The sequence below is a fragment of the Andrena cerasifolii genome, chromosome 1, assembly GCF_050908995.1.
Source record: "Andrena cerasifolii isolate SP2316 chromosome 1, iyAndCera1_principal, whole genome shotgun sequence".
Taxonomy (NCBI): domain Eukaryota; kingdom Metazoa; phylum Arthropoda; class Insecta; order Hymenoptera; family Andrenidae; genus Andrena; species Andrena cerasifolii.
This window is the reverse complement of record NC_135118.1, coordinates 13,259,513-13,275,000: the sequence shown is the minus strand read 5'-3', so window position 1 is coordinate 13,275,000 and position 15,488 is coordinate 13,259,513. Positions and strand designations below refer to the sequence as shown.

At 43.3% G+C, this 15,488-nt stretch overlaps 2 protein-coding genes across 7 annotated transcripts in view; both read left to right on the top strand.

Moving 5' to 3' along the window:
• The window catches only part of LOC143372810 (uncharacterized), a 307,489-nt gene that overhangs the window by 223,042 nt on the left and 68,959 nt on the right, over nt 1-15,488 (top strand). The window lies entirely within an intron of this gene.
• Foxo (forkhead box, sub-group O) overlaps nt 1-15,488 on the top strand; it is a 222,970-nt gene that overhangs the window by 152,650 nt on the left and 54,832 nt on the right. Inside the window, exon 8 of one of the 6 annotated variants that reach the window (XM_076819192.1) lies at nt 2,039-2,339. The exons of the other annotated variants lie outside the window; for them this stretch is intronic. The gene's annotated coding sequence lies outside the window, so the exon portion shown is untranslated. Of the gene's footprint in view, nt 1-2,038; nt 2,340-15,488 lie in introns of those variants that run through there. 6 annotated transcript variants of the gene reach the window in all.

Here is a 15,488-nt window from a genome sequence, read left to right as displayed (position 1 = left end):
ACTTAACTATATTAAGGGGAGGTTCTGGTCTAAATGTCGATTTTTTTTATTTCATTTTTCGAATGTTCAACCTTTTAGGAAAACGTGTTTAAAAGGATTTGTTGAAATTCGTAAAATTCCCGAAGTTATAGGCATTTGAGTCGCGGCAAATGCGTGGGCAACAACCGTCCACTCTGGCGCTCACGTAAAACTTCAAATGCGTTTTTCTCGAAACAGTGTTCTCAAAACGGTGGGACCTGTATCTTCAAAAGTTATTATCCGATTCGACTGAAACTTTTTTTATTTTGAAGATTATTCTTTTGGCTAGGGGGAGGGGCTAAAAAATACAAAAAGTTGAAAATTTATAATTTTCAAAGGCGATGAAAGGACGAAAAATACAGGGAAAAGTGATTTCAAACTTGAAGTGTCGTTATTTTCTAAAAAAATGTAATTTTCGTGTTTTTTAGCCCCCCCCTAGCCAAAAGAATAATCTTCAAAATAAATAAGGTTTCAGTCGAATCGGATAATAACTTTTGGAGATAGAGGTCCCACCGATTTGGATCAATTTTTTGACGCCTTGACTTTAACGACTCCCCAAGGCTGTCTGCAATGATTAATTATAAAACAAAAAATATATTTCTATAATCCAAGACATCCTTAATACAATGCAACAAGTCCCATTAAATTATATATAGTAGTTTTCCTTTAATTAATTCCTAAATGTCACCTATTTTTTGGGGCTCTAGACCAGAACCTCCCCTTAATAGCTTGGTAAGTAGAATGTGTCTCTTAAGGTCAGACCAGGAATTTCTGAAAGAAGTTGCTGGTCTGTAATACTTACATGTGAAGAGTGTCTAGAAATGGGAGAAGGGCATATAGAATTTGTTCTACGAATAGTAAACTAAGAATATAGTAAGATAATCCGTTATTGCCACTGTGAAATGAATAGAAGCATGCAAAGCGTCGAAAATCACTTCTATCTCTCACAGAGTTGCTATTTTCACGTATGTTCATTCAGCATTAACTCAGAAGGGAAGATTCCGAACCCGGAGTTTCCAAAAATTCGGAAACTTTGTGAATATATAGGGGATTTCCTCCTGATTACCTCGCAAACTGCAAAAGATAGAAAAAAGTTTCAAGACAAAAGTTTAATTATATCATTTCGTAAAAAAATTACAGTTCACGAGTTATAACACAATCGGAAAATAACCGGATATTCAGGGGTCAATTCCACCCCCTTAGAGTGAATTTACGCAGCAAAACAAAAATTGCGATGCAATTAGGAGGAAATCCCCTACATATTCACAAAGTCTCAGAATTTTCTGAATTTCCGGGTTCCGGGTGTTCCCTTATCAGCTTAGTGAATATTATCTACCCTACAATTCCCGAACCCTCTTACGAAATCTCCTTGTGCATCCTCGTAATAGTAATGAAGAGGCAATTACTAAACGAATGTTCATTCTAGTACGCAGCTACCGCGTGCATTTTAGCAATTACTTTCTTAAAGAACACCCTAAACGTAAATCTTTGTGCTGTCCGCCGTTTTTTTTTCTCGCGATTGCTACACTCTGCGCGGAAGAAACTCGACTCCTTTAACTTTCTTTTCGCCTCCCTACGGATCTTCGTACGGTTCGCCGAAGTCGATTCAATAAAATCTCGCTAGTAGCCGCGAAAGGAGACGGGTATACAGCGGCGTATCCGGATAACATCGATTGTTGTACATGCAAAATATCTAATATTTGCACACCCGCGTCATAACAATACTCACTGGTAGAGTATTTAATAAATCGCTTCGGCGTTCTGCGCGCCGCTCTGTGTACCATCTCGTGCGTGCCACTACATTTATATAGCACGTATCCACCTGTGTTTTGTCCGAAATCGGTATTGACTTGGGCTCGATAACAGTTACATTCCTCTGGCTGTCGAATTATGTCGAAAACATTTACCTGCTGCCTCTGGAAAAACCGTGAAAACAAACGCCCTCCTTGGTTACAATCTGCGACACCGACAAATATTGTACGTCGACGTGAAAAATCGCGGGGTGTAGAATCCTTTTTAGATACTAGACGGCGAGCAGGAATTGGATGATGATCCAGAGTCGGACCTGAGGATCGTGGTCTACGTTCTGCAAAGAAACAGTATAAATGTCGGGATTATTTAACAGGGTGTGCTTCACGGGGTGTGCTCCGATTAAGATGGCGATTTCCTGTAAATAAGTGACTGTAACGTGTAGTGTCAATGTTTTGTTCTTCAAACATTGTGTCTCGTGCCTGAAATATTCAACTATTTAAAGGACTTGTAAAGCACGCGTGATTGAGATTGAATAATAAATTGAATGGTGTATCGGGGACTAGTGTAAACGATTGCACTGTATTTTATAAAAGATGTACTGTTTTATTTTCTATAATTTTTTTTTTTTTAAATATTGTGACTCGTGGGGGTATGCAGTGGTATCGGGCCACTGACTTAATTTCTTGCGTGTAATTAATGCATACCATGAATAATAATGTATTAAACGTGTAGCACGCAATGCTAGGAATTTTGCTGGAAAATTGAGTTCGAAAATACCTTCGTATCTCTGGCAAAAACAAACCTTATTTCACAAAATAGAGAGCTGGATATCTCTGAAATTACGAACACACCGATGCTTATTATGTTCAATTATCGAAACTCACGATATCACTGATATCTCGATATAATTTCACACGTAAAAGAAAAAACACTGTCCCGCTTACCACCGCCCCCACAGACACACCCATTCGATAATACTCGCACCCCCCCCCCCCCACCCCCATTAAAGATCGATGGAACGATACCTCAGAAACAGAGATCGAACGCGAAAAACGCAGGGGATTTTCGTTGCGCGATTTGTAGCCGAATGCGTGTGGGGTTCATCTCTGGGAAAAAAGAGTCAGCCAATTGTAATTCTGATTTGCGAATATCGAGGGCTAATAAGTTGATTCGCGTTAATCGCGTTGGTTTTAAACGAGCGTCCGTATAATTCCGGAAATCATGACGCATCAGGGGGGAGAGAGGGGGGTGGGGGTGGGCTTACGATCGACTGGGCAGCTTTTTCCCCTGGACACGCACCCTCGGTTGATTGCGCGCCCGAATTCCCCCCGAATTTGTTTTTTAACGCGTTCATTTCACCGTGATCGCGGTCCATTATCTGCGTACAGGTGGATTCTCGCTATCTGTCTAGCTAAATACAGATCATCGACCATTGCATCAGTTTCTTCGATGGTCGGCGATGAACGGTGTGTATGAGTGAAGGGTAAGGGGGGAACAGGGAATGTCACAAAACAGTTTTATCGAGAAAATTAAGTTTTAATACTTTAGTCCATCAGTAAAGAAGCAAGGTTCAAGGAATTTATCTGCATTCTTCGTAGCATGAAGCTTATACCCCAATCAGGCATCAGCAAAAATATAAGCAATAAAATAATAATTGTTTCACATTAGTTTAATATTTTTCAAGTTTGAACTGGGCAGCATACTGAAACAAAATAAGAAATTTCCCCTTCTATTATTGTCAAAACAGGGAGGGCCACTCATTTTATTAATTGTCAGATATTTTATTTCTCACTTATTTGTTGTTTAAAAAATTTGTTTAACACCACGAGGGCTTCGTATTTTGCTTTTGAAATAAACAGGAGTTGTGTGTGCTCTATTGGGAAGTTCGAACTCTCCTTTTTTTATGTTACTGTTTCGTCCTTTCTTATGGTGATGAGATTACTCAAGCAGCAGCCATTATATGTATGTGGATGTTTCGATAAACAAATATCACGCAATATTCGCATTTCCTTCACTTGGTGAATGGGGAACAACAGCATATCTTTGGGGCATTCCCTTGTAATAATTTCTTATTTTACCTTGATGGCAGAAGCTTATGCTTAAGCAAAGAGTGGAGACATTTCGTGTTTTGCTCCAGTGCAGAGTGGACATTTCCCGTTTTTTAACCAGTACACCAAAACTTTAACGTTATCTTACGGGAGCATTTGAACTGTATAACCCTTTCTGATTCTGTAGTCCCAATTGCCACCAACAAACCATGCTATAAATCGCAAAATCACGAAAAATAGACATTCCTCGCTTTCCCCTTACCCTTCAAGTATAATCATGCAAAACCTATTGAGCAATATTTCGACAAACATCCCTCAGAAACTGGTGCTAGTTTCACGAATGTTTGATCTCTAGACACATGTCCTCAGTGAAATAATTATCCTAGGGTACCTGAGCTCGTAGGATACTCGTTCACTAGCGCTGATATCATACAAGGCTTACAACTAGCCGATCTCTACGAGCCATGATTGCCTCCATTAAGGTTCACTATAATTCTCTTCCCTTGGAAATTCGTTCTGTGTCTTCTATCTCCGCTTTTAAACGCGTCGCCCGTTCCTTTATTCTTCTCCACTTTCTGTAACTTTCTTTGTCTGCTTGCCTCCGATCCCACATTTGTCTGCTGATCCTCTAACTTAATTCTATTTTCTTGTAATAGGGTTAGGCTGCAAAACAGCAGGAATGCTGAAGCTCACCTACACGTCGCTTAATTACCGCAAAGTAGATTTTGTGATGTAATAAAGACGAATTATTATTAATATTATTACATGCAATATGGGAAATAAGGATTAAACAAGGGGATCGTCTCTGTCCTCTCATCCTTGAGTGTCTCCCCCCAAGTTCAAGACTCTACAAACTTTATAGCCCTCAGGTGAATAGAAATCACTCATCTCACACTACTATTACGAGATGAGAAGAAGACCGACTACCCTCAAGCTGAAATGTCACAGGGACAAGGTGAATCGCCCGCTCGCTCCACCCTATCCCCTCCAAGAAATGCTACTTTTAGGTTCTCAGCGGCTCTCCATATCCGTGGGCTGTCGTGATTTGTTTCGTTCGCGTTCTGCGTTACGCGGCGGACTTCGTTGCAAGGAATTGGGTGAAGCGAGCGGACGATTCCCCCTGTCCCTGTGACATTTCAGCTTGCGGGTAGTCGGTCTTCTTCTCATCTCGCAATAGTACACACCACTTGAGTCTCAACTGATTCTCTACATATTAGTCACAGTGCCCTGAGGAGCTTCGCTACACACAACTCTCAATGACTCCAATGATGCCCTGCCGTCAAACGACTGAAACTAGTCTTAACGCGTAGAGGGCCGAGAACAACGAGGAAGGGGTGCAAATTGTGGGAGGAAAGCGGCCGAACAGGAAAATTAAAAGTCTCTCGCTTTCCTCCCTTCGCCGCGGCCGCTGCCCTTTACTCCGGTCACGGCTGCGGAAGAGGAAAGGATAACGCGATTCCTCGGCGTGCGCTCGTCGTCCCATAGTCGTCGTTCTCGCGTAGCACACGCGTTAAAATAATTTCGTGGCCGGCTGGCACGCGCGGCGCCTTTTAATCTCTCGCACGCACAAGTGCGCCGTGTAATTACGACACGTTCTATCCCATGCGTCTCGTTGTCACGCTAATGGATACGAGAGTGGCGTCGAAACGGCTCCTCTTGTCCGCGAGTAATCGGTTCTGATGCGAGCGGATTCGTCAACGGGGCTTGGAGAAAAACCGCGTAGCACGGCTCTGTCGTCTCTGCTCTCCTCGGCCGTTTCCTAAAATTATTTATCGCACTGTTCCCAGGGCAGAACGGCTAGTGTCGCGGTCTTTTGTGCACCGTGGAGGACGATTAAGGTCGTCGCGCATTTTGTTAGCGATACGAAGAGGAAAGTTGATAAATAATTGACACTCGTGGAGCAGAAACAATTAATTAATTATTATTAACTTCTGCGATTCGCTGCGCTCCACCACGATTCGTTAAAATGCGCGGCGGCTTTTAAACGTCGAATTTGTTTCGTAACGCGGTCCTTGGACCGCTCGCGAAAAAATCGCGCTCCTCGTGGGCCGTTCGACTGTGCGCCAATGGAAGATCGCGAGCAGAAGTTTTGGATTGTCGGAGATAGGAATAATTTAACCGTGACAGACACAGGTCGCGGATAACTTGATTCGTTTTGATCGGAAGCGAATTTAAAATATTTTAAGGGGCCATGCTCAGTCAGGAGGCGGAAAAAAGGGTGGTCTTTGGAAATTTTTTACTCAAAAGCTGTAACACATTTCTCAAAAAATCTTTTTTCCTTTTAAGGATTGCATCTAGTACCGTGCATCGTAATTTTTTTATTTAAAAATATTTATCAATAACTGAGTTATTGTCTATTACTCTAAGATTCTCTAAAAAAAAGGCTTCTGCGGTGACACCACTGCTGCTCGAAAGTCGATCATCTAAAATAAAAAAATTCAGAAGAATTTACTTATTGTATTATATTATCTAGTATTTGAACGAAGGATTTTTCGAAATATTGATTTGGGGAAAACTGGCTGATGTTTAAAGTAAAAGTTTAAATTTTTATCATAAATCGTGCCTGATTTTCGTCAATTAAAAGAAAACTAAGCATGGGATACAAAAATCCTTCGTTCAAATAGTCTACAGATTACCAATCTTTTTGAATTTTATGCTTGAGGTAACTACAATTGCTGATATCAGGTCTGGCATCCGAAAGGATATTAAACATGCTCCTATTCAGTTATGAATATATATTTTTCCTTACGAACTCTTTTATAGTTTCTAGAAATGATAGAATAAAGCTACAAACGTGCGACATGAGACGCGCGATGCTTGTTTCCTTTCTTAATTCCAAAAATTAAGTGTTTCCAGCCGTCGCACTAGGAAAACCACAAGAGCTCGTACAACTGTTTTCCCTTCGCGAATTTGATTTACTCATACACGAAATACAATAGCTGGTAAACAAATTGTTCCCCTGCTTCAATGGACGCACGCGCGATATCTGGTAAACAATCCCTGGTGGGAAGAAGCGATTCGGCATTCGAAAATTGGCTTGAATTAATTTCATTCAACAGATGGTGGAGTTTGAATTTAACTTCTGTTGCGAATGTTTTTTTTCGTTGGTTTCACCCTTTCAACTTATTCATGATTAAAGATGCGCTTGCTACGCGTTGCGCTCATTATATACAGACCTTTTTGATTGCAGATAATATGGCACAGCAATTAGGAATTCTTTCATTTTTATAAAGTGTAACAAAATCAACACGCTAATCTAAAGTTCGGTGTGTCCTGGAACGCATACTCGCCGCACAGAATTAAAGTCACTGATGCACTTTCGCGAGTAACCCCCCCATGAACGCATAACCAAAGCGTGAACCTTTGTTTAGCGACGAGAAGTTGCAGGAAATTCGAAGTGGCCAGCCGTTTTAGGAATTCATTGAAACACCGTTGGCCAAGTCCCATTTGACGCAGTAATATTAATGCATACTGCATTAGGTTTCATTAAAACGGCTGCATTAATTTTCGGCCGTCTAAAAGTTTCGCAATTTCGTGACACGCCGAGTGCCTCCTTAATGCAATACACTTCCACTGGTATCATGTTACATGCGAATAGTTTAATGCATACATTGTCTTACCTGCCTGGTATGCAACGATTTCAGAAGTTTCCAGGAAACAATTCAAAATCCATCGATCGACGAAACGCATCACGTGACAGTTGACTATTCTTTTCGCTATTCCGACCAAATGCATTTCTTTTCAAAACAACCAAATACGTCATTTAGCAAACTAATCATTTTAGCTTCTCAAAAAAAAACTCAAGTCGTTTGGATTAATTTTAAAAAAGTTATGCGATTTTAAAAAATGTCCCAATATTAATGCGGGTCACTGTACATACATCACTATTTTTCATCAGCAGAAATACGGACATTTAGAGCATTATATATTTAATTACAAATTACTAATAGTTAAACATCTTGAAATATCTTTCTTAAATAGTTTTTGAACTGGTTGATTTATTATTAAAGAATTAATCAATTACTCTGCGAATTTTCATCACAAACAAATTTTGTTACACCTTCTTTATGACGAGTTACCTCTTAAATGAGCAGAAATTGGGACATTCACCTTATACATTTGCGGTGGAGTTGTTACGGTAACAACTAGCCCCTACCGACGCATGTAGCAATTTCAAAGACTATTCTGCTTATACATATATTCAAACGATAAACGCTATTACACCATGTTCTTAAATGTCATTTGATCCATAAGAACGAATCAATCTATAATATCGACGTTAAATAATTGAAATAGACCAGAAAATAATGATAGAAAATTTTTTACTTATCTGGTACGCGACTAATAGGTCCTTTCTTACAACCACACAATTCGCTATCGCGGACGCTATTAAAGTGGGCGACAGAGTGGCGTGATCAACTCACACGGAAAAAACAGTTTAAAGTACAACGCTCTTTTTATTTTGAAGATAGAGCCGTCGGAACAACTTACCCCCGGAACTTTTAGCCCCGGTCTCCCCTACTGAAAATCAGCGACTAATATAAATACTTATACAGAACAATCCCGTTCAAGCAATTCACAATTTTGTGCTCTAATAACGACCTACTTCCTCATATTCGCCAAACGTTGTGCGTAAGTAAAGGTCATCGGTGATCATGTATTTATAACACCGCTGTGTAGTTACACGATAGCGGGAATTATGTAAAAACACACACAAAGGACGATAAGGGGCTTTGACGTAACTGCCGATAAACTTTCTTGTTTCCCTCTACCATTTGACGAATGAAAGCAAACATGCCATCCCTTGCTACTCTACTAAAAAAAATCGCACGTTAATCCAACTTACCGCGAAGCCAATTAAATCATCCGTCGACACACCATTTTCCCTCCTCGAAGCTAGAAGGACGTGGAAACACATTGCCGTTCCCGTTTAAACCATGTTTCACCCATCCCCGTCTGGGAAAATATGTTGATGCGTAAATGCGCGTGTTTCTGGGCCCTTCGGGTAGATTCCGGCTAACAGGGGAGCCTACTTTGTTGCCTCTACGCGGGCGGATAGTATTTACACGGGCGAATATCGGCTCGGATAGATATTAGCTTTCAGCAAAATATTTTTCAGCAGTGGACGTGGCGAAAAACCACTACCCCTCCGTTACGCCCCGGTATATTAGCGCCTCCGGCATTCCTGTAGTTTGTTCGATGCACGAAATACGAATGCCGTTTTCCGGCAGTTCCGGATCGATGTTCTTTTGCATTGTTCGTTTATTTTTTGCTTTCCCGCTTTTGATTCGAGTTTCATAACCATTTGCAGCTTAGTGCGCCCTGCCATGGCCGTCTGTAGTACAGGGCCGGAACACAGTGAGTTTGGCAAGGCTGTCATCAGCCCTATTTGTATTTTTCCGTAGCCTTTCGCGCGTTATGCCACGGCCGGCTCTGGTACCGGTCGGAACATAGTCATTGGACCGATGGTTGCTCGAAATGCGGTGTTCCAACATCGCAGTGTCCGGCCTGTACTGCAGACGGCCGTGGCCCTGTACACGAGCTTAGTCTATGGCCGGGCTGCGCGTAGATTGACCCACTGGTTTCGACTTTTTTCTTCCCTCCCGCCCCGGCGACAAATGAAAGTGGAGCGGAATGATATTGCTGGCAGAGGAGGACAGGTCTCTCTACGCGATTCCTATCGATAGTTGAGACTTCTCCTGCGGCGGTGGTGGCTACCCGTGTCGGTGCAGCAGAGGGGCACTCGGGATTGAGGGAATAAAGCCGCGGAATCAAATTTATTTACGAAATATATTTCTGTGCCATTTGAATTTTAAATGCCGCCTTCGCGAGGGGAAATTGATTATGATAATGGTGAATTCTCTTTATATGTGAACTCAATTTACACATTAAGCGTGGGATGACATCAGGATTATTGCAGAGATATTTAAGAAATGCTTATGATCTTAATGATCGACATAAGAAGGATAAACAACTCTGTCCCTTGATAATTATTATTTATATGCCAGGGAAATGAAAGCACCGATGATTATTTGATACGTTCAATCAATTATATACTGTACCCTACAAAGGAAGCCACCAACGAAGCTTCCCCAGCGATCGGTTCCTTGATGAAAACCTGATCAGGCGGCACCGTCGAGGGCGCACAAGCGCGGCTACATCGTCGGTTCCTTGAATCGATAAAAATCGGCGATTCTTCAGCGTTGATAGGTGCGACGGGCGGGTGGAAGGTGTGCAGACGTTCAAGTGGGGCAAAAGGGAACCACTTAGCCGAAACTGCAGGAGTCTGGAAGTCAGCAGCTATTCGGCAGACGTCACTGGCGCCAGCGGACTACCTTAAACCTCCCCTTTATACCCCTACCCCTACACCGACAATCTCATTCCCCAAAAGCGTCGCAAGAATTATAAAGTTGGTGGAGGAGAGCTCCGGGGGACTTCTTCCCTCGCCACCCACCCTTGTCAGGCAACCAACCCCCATCCTCCCCGTCGTCCCTTCCCGTCGCGTCCTCCACCTACGCGCCACCTCGACCTAGCTACGCCGTTTCTCCTCTCTCACCTCTCCCACCCTTGCCGCTGTTTTTCTTTTTTCGAGGTCTATCTTTGTCTGAACGTATCTGGACTCTCTCTCTCTCTCTCTGCGCGCTCGCCCCTCCCGTCTCTCTGTCTCTTTCAGCGGGCGCGCTCTTTTTGCTTGCACCTCAAAGTTTCCAGCACCAGGAGAATCGGGTGCTTCGTTTTCGGAGGAGTTTCGAATTGTCGGCCGCGAGTTACGCTCGCGAGCCCGAAATCTGTTCCCCGTTAGCGCGACGCCGCAGGAAGTCGTTCAATTAGAGTCATGTACCGTGTGATTTCGAAATAACACCGCCATTCGACGCTCGATCGTTACCGCGACGAAACTTCCCTCGCCGCGGACGTTCCTTTAAATGACCTGACCACCGACGAGTTCCTCCTTAAACGCTGGATCACCAGCGAACGATTTCCTCTTTACTCGTCGATGCCCAAAACAATCGTCACCCACGATCTTCCGATTCTCAGCGCTGCTCTTTGATAATTTCCGTGGAACTAGTTTCCTTTGCGCGCGGAGGAGCAGTGTTTGGGTTTATCACCTGGGTTTGCTTAATGTTAATAAGAATTGTACCGGAGATAGGAGACATTAGTTTTCCAAAGCGCAAGGTCCAGGTGTAACCCTTTACAGTTGCGAATCCACGATGAGATTTTTCGTGAGACTTTTCTGTCGTGAGGTAAAAACTTCAGCAACAACTAAGTCTAAATAATGAAACTAGTCACGAGAGATGTGATTTTTGAAAGAAATATCATGAAACTTGTCGCACGAGAGCCGAATTTCGTGAAACTAATGACAAAATAATTTGATAATAATAAAATAATGGAACAATTGTCTCATGAGATTAAAGTCTCATGCGAGACACGATATTTCTGTGTCATCGTGGATTTGCATCTTACAGGGATTTCAAGTAACTTGCCCCCTGGTTTGAGGAACAGTGCGTGTGCTTGGAGATTTGTGTTTTCTGTTTTGGGACACTTTTAACGGCGCTGTCAAGTTTGCGGGATTTTGTGATTTTGATCTGCTACTCTACGTGAGCCCAAAAAGTCAATTTTATTTCAAACTTGTCACCGAGCAAACTATATCATCCAATGAATAGTTGCGACATCTGAGGAAGATCGACCATCAGAGTATTAGGAGCATACTGACAAGGGAAGACCCCGAACCCGAAAATTCAACAAATTCTGAAACATTGTGAATATATAAGGGATTTCCTCCTGATTACATCGCAATTTTTGTTTGCTGCCCGAATTCACTCTAAGCGGTTGGAATTAACCCCTGAAAATTCGGCTAGTTTCCGATTTTACTTTGTACCTCGCAATCTGCAAGTGATGGGAAAAACGTTTCAAGACAAAAGTTACTCCTTTTAATTAGATCTATCATTTGCTGAAAAAATTATTTTACAGTTCACGAGTGATAACAGAAAATCGGAAAATAAGGGATTTTCAGCGGTCAATTACACTCCCTTGGAGTGAATTTGGGCAGCAAACAAAAATTCCGTTGTAATCAGGGGGAAATTCCCTACATATTTACGAAGTTTCAGAATTTTTCGGACTTTCCGGGTTCGGGATGTTCCCTTGTGAGTGTTTCTCTGACGCGAGCGTACCAACGACACTCTCTAAATGAACCACTTTCATCCTCTACCCTGAAAATGATATCCCCCTAAAGTATAACTATTCCTTCAAGCTCTAAAATTCATTCCACTATTTCAATCATCCCTCCACTAACGAGCCCCGCAATGAAATACAATCTCCCAGACAGCTGAAAGGGAATTCGACAAGTTTTGTCAAAAACGCTCAATCTCCAATGATGGGTCCATTCGACTATCCCCCAGCTCCGCGGCGAGAAACTTTTGATTTACTTCTACGCGGTGATCCATCGCAGCTCCGTGCAGGGGTTCTCTGTTAACCCAGTTCTGGGGCCTGCGACGCGATACAGGCAGCGAGTCGAGCCTCCGCATCGATCGGTCGATCGTGTTCCTCCTCTCTCGTCTAGATAACCGTGGCACCTCCTCCGATAGGAAGGTCTGCCAAGGTAGGCCTCCTCTCGGTCCGGCGCCGACAAGACCCGTTCTGTTCGCCGCGTGCCTCTTCCGTACCTGTTCCTCGTGCCCGTGGGAGTGGTACTCGAACCAGGCGGCCTCGACGATTCCTCCATAATGCCAATAAAGAATGCCAGCGGGCACGCATTCCTGCCCGCAGAGATGTCGCGATGCCTGTCGCGGGGGGGGGGGGGGATAAAAAGGCGCGATTAACAGAAGAGGAGCGGACCTCGCGGGTTGCATAAACGCGGGGCGGGTGAGGCGGCTGCGCGCAGCTTATGTAACAGCGTTGCGAACGTTTCCGCGATCGGGGGAAAGTGGACACGCGACAGTTAGGGCCTTTCCACGCGGGACACTTTCCTGGCTCGCGACTGCCACTTGTCTCCGTACATTTGCACGACTCTCGTTCCTTTTTCATTTAGCTGTCACGTGCCACTGTACGTCGGCTTTCCGCCGGGGGATTGTTTGGGACGGGGCGACGCCTACAGCGGTTTAATTGCTATCGCGAGTGATTAGTATTTCTCTCTGCGGCTCGCTTGTAGGGTGTGGATGGTATTAAGCGCTTAATAGCGTTGCTTCTGTAACGCGAATGTAGTGGAGGGTATCGTGCGGAAAGGGCTTTACGGGCGATTTTGTTTCCGCACGGGGCTAGGATCGAGGGAAATGGGAATAAGGGAGGTGAGTTGGTGAAGAGGAAGATTGTGTATTACAGGGGTGAAGAAGAGGGGAACGAGGCAGTTAGGGGAATGAGGAAAGATGGTAGAGGACACTGATAGATGGAAGAGAAGGAAAGATAAGGGATAGGTGAAGAATGGGGAAGCAGATATAGGGAGAGGAAGGAGATTGGTAGATAGGAAGGGCAAGAGATGACAGGATACTGACACACAGGGGATAAAGCGGAGATGAGGATGGAAGCGAAACGAAACTAAGCCGCAACGATAGAGAAGAGGGAAACACATGTGAATTAATGAATTACCCAGGTAGAACTGAGAAAAGTTTAGCTGTGAGTTTAAAACGATTTTAGTGTCACTCTTCCTTACTTTATCACAGTTTTGATAAGAGTTCGATGATCTGTTTCTGCTTAACTTGCACACGCCGTAGGGCGATCACCTCGATCGATTTCATCATTAATACGAAGGTGCTTGATAACGATCATCGTATAGATTTATGCAAGTGTTACACGTTGCTGTTCCACGCTTCGTTTCGAAAATGATTCATCGTCGCGGAGACCTAGCGCTCGCTCCATTACGCTATTAAAATCAGAACAATACACAGCGCTCGCGGATAATACTGTTGAATGCTACGAGCCTCGTGAGCGCCACCCGAAGGAAAGACCGTTATTACTTGTTAATAAGCGGCACGTTCACGTCACTCGAGTATATTTTTCCATCGCAGCTACACATACCAGATTTCCACCACTTAACATTCTAGGTTCAGCAATAATTGCATAATTCCATTATTTAAACGGATACCGTGTATTCCAGGATTACTGGTACTCCTTTCACTTTAACACTGTATGCTGATGAACATACTCAACACTTCCATGACCGATAGTGCCCCCATCTTATATCTCTTAGTTTAAAACAATCTACATATCGCTGCGTCTACTCAAAGTCTACTCTTGGGAGCCTTAGATGCAGCGTATGTAGTTCCATTTTTTCCAACTTGTTTCTTCCCTCTTTTACCTCCTCTTTTATTTTGATTCGTCTCTATTCTGCCCCCAATCTTTCATCGCGTAGTGTAATAATACCATATTATTATTACCATTACACAGCACTAGTTTCTACTAAAAAGTCACATTGAACTCGCAGCAAGAGGGACTCCTGCTCCACTTCCAATCCCTGTACAAACGATCCAGCAAGCCTGCTTAATTAATGCCCAAAATCTCTGTCGTTGCTCGAAGAGGACAGTTTAAAAAATTAAGAGGCTGTCGCCGCGAGACTCGCTGGCTCGTTCGTCTATGCAGCGACGTTGTCGCGACGACGTCTTCAGCCTCGTGGAAAGGGGGTTGCGAAGTCGGAGGGTGGCAACGGTCCCACGCGAAGGGTGGACGGGCTTGCGGGGTTGCCTAATCGAGCGTGCGTTTCCAATGAATTATTCAAGATCGAGCGTCTAGCAGTTGTTACGAGCGGGCCGTGCTTAACCGTTAGGCGTTTATTCTCATTATCCGACTCGCCTTCGCGCCTCTCCGTTTAAGCCTGGACGTACGCGCGTGTCCCACGCCCGCCTCTCCGTCACTGGGTGCGTTACGATTCACGCAGTGAGTGCGTAAATCGCAGCACAGCCGCTGCGAGCATTCATATCGGTGCGTTTCGTTACTGCGGTTCCTGCGTTCTTGAAAACGAAACGATTTTTCCTGTCTTTCATGCGAAATCAAAATGGATGCTGCAATGGACACAGAAACGTTCTTTACAGTAACCTCGATACTATTACATAATAGTGGCAATGAAATCAGCAGCTGTGATTCGTCCGATGAAAGCGAAATGAAGATGACATTAACTTGCCATTTACAATCGGAAATATTATACGTATCATTAATTGTAAACAATCCGCACGGAGAGATTATGTTTGCCTAAAAATTGACAGATTATTTAAAACGTGTCATTAAGATGAAGTTTCTTCAAAATAATAACGTAGAAAAGTGGCAGTTGTAATCCTTAACTCGGCGGGAGGCGCTACTGGGTAAAATTTACCACAGAGGCTCTAGTTGCGAAAATATAAAGACTGTTTGAGTTTTTGTTACAATTTTTTAAAGAACTTTAATAAAGATTTTAAGATATTTCATAAATTTTGTTTGATTCTTAAAACACTGTACTTTAATATAAAATTTACAAAGTTAAAAAAAATATTCTGAAACCGTGGTTTTTTACGTTTCAATTTTGGGTATTTTTCACCCGGTGGTGATAACTCGTGTTACAATATGGGGTGCGCTTCCCGCAGGGTTAAAGAATATTTCCAATGGAGAAAGTCAAATAATCAAAGATTGTAGGAACAAATACGCACGCGCGCGGTGACTGCTTTTCCTCCGAATTTCTGCGTTTGTTGCACGCTCGCTGCACCGGTAGTG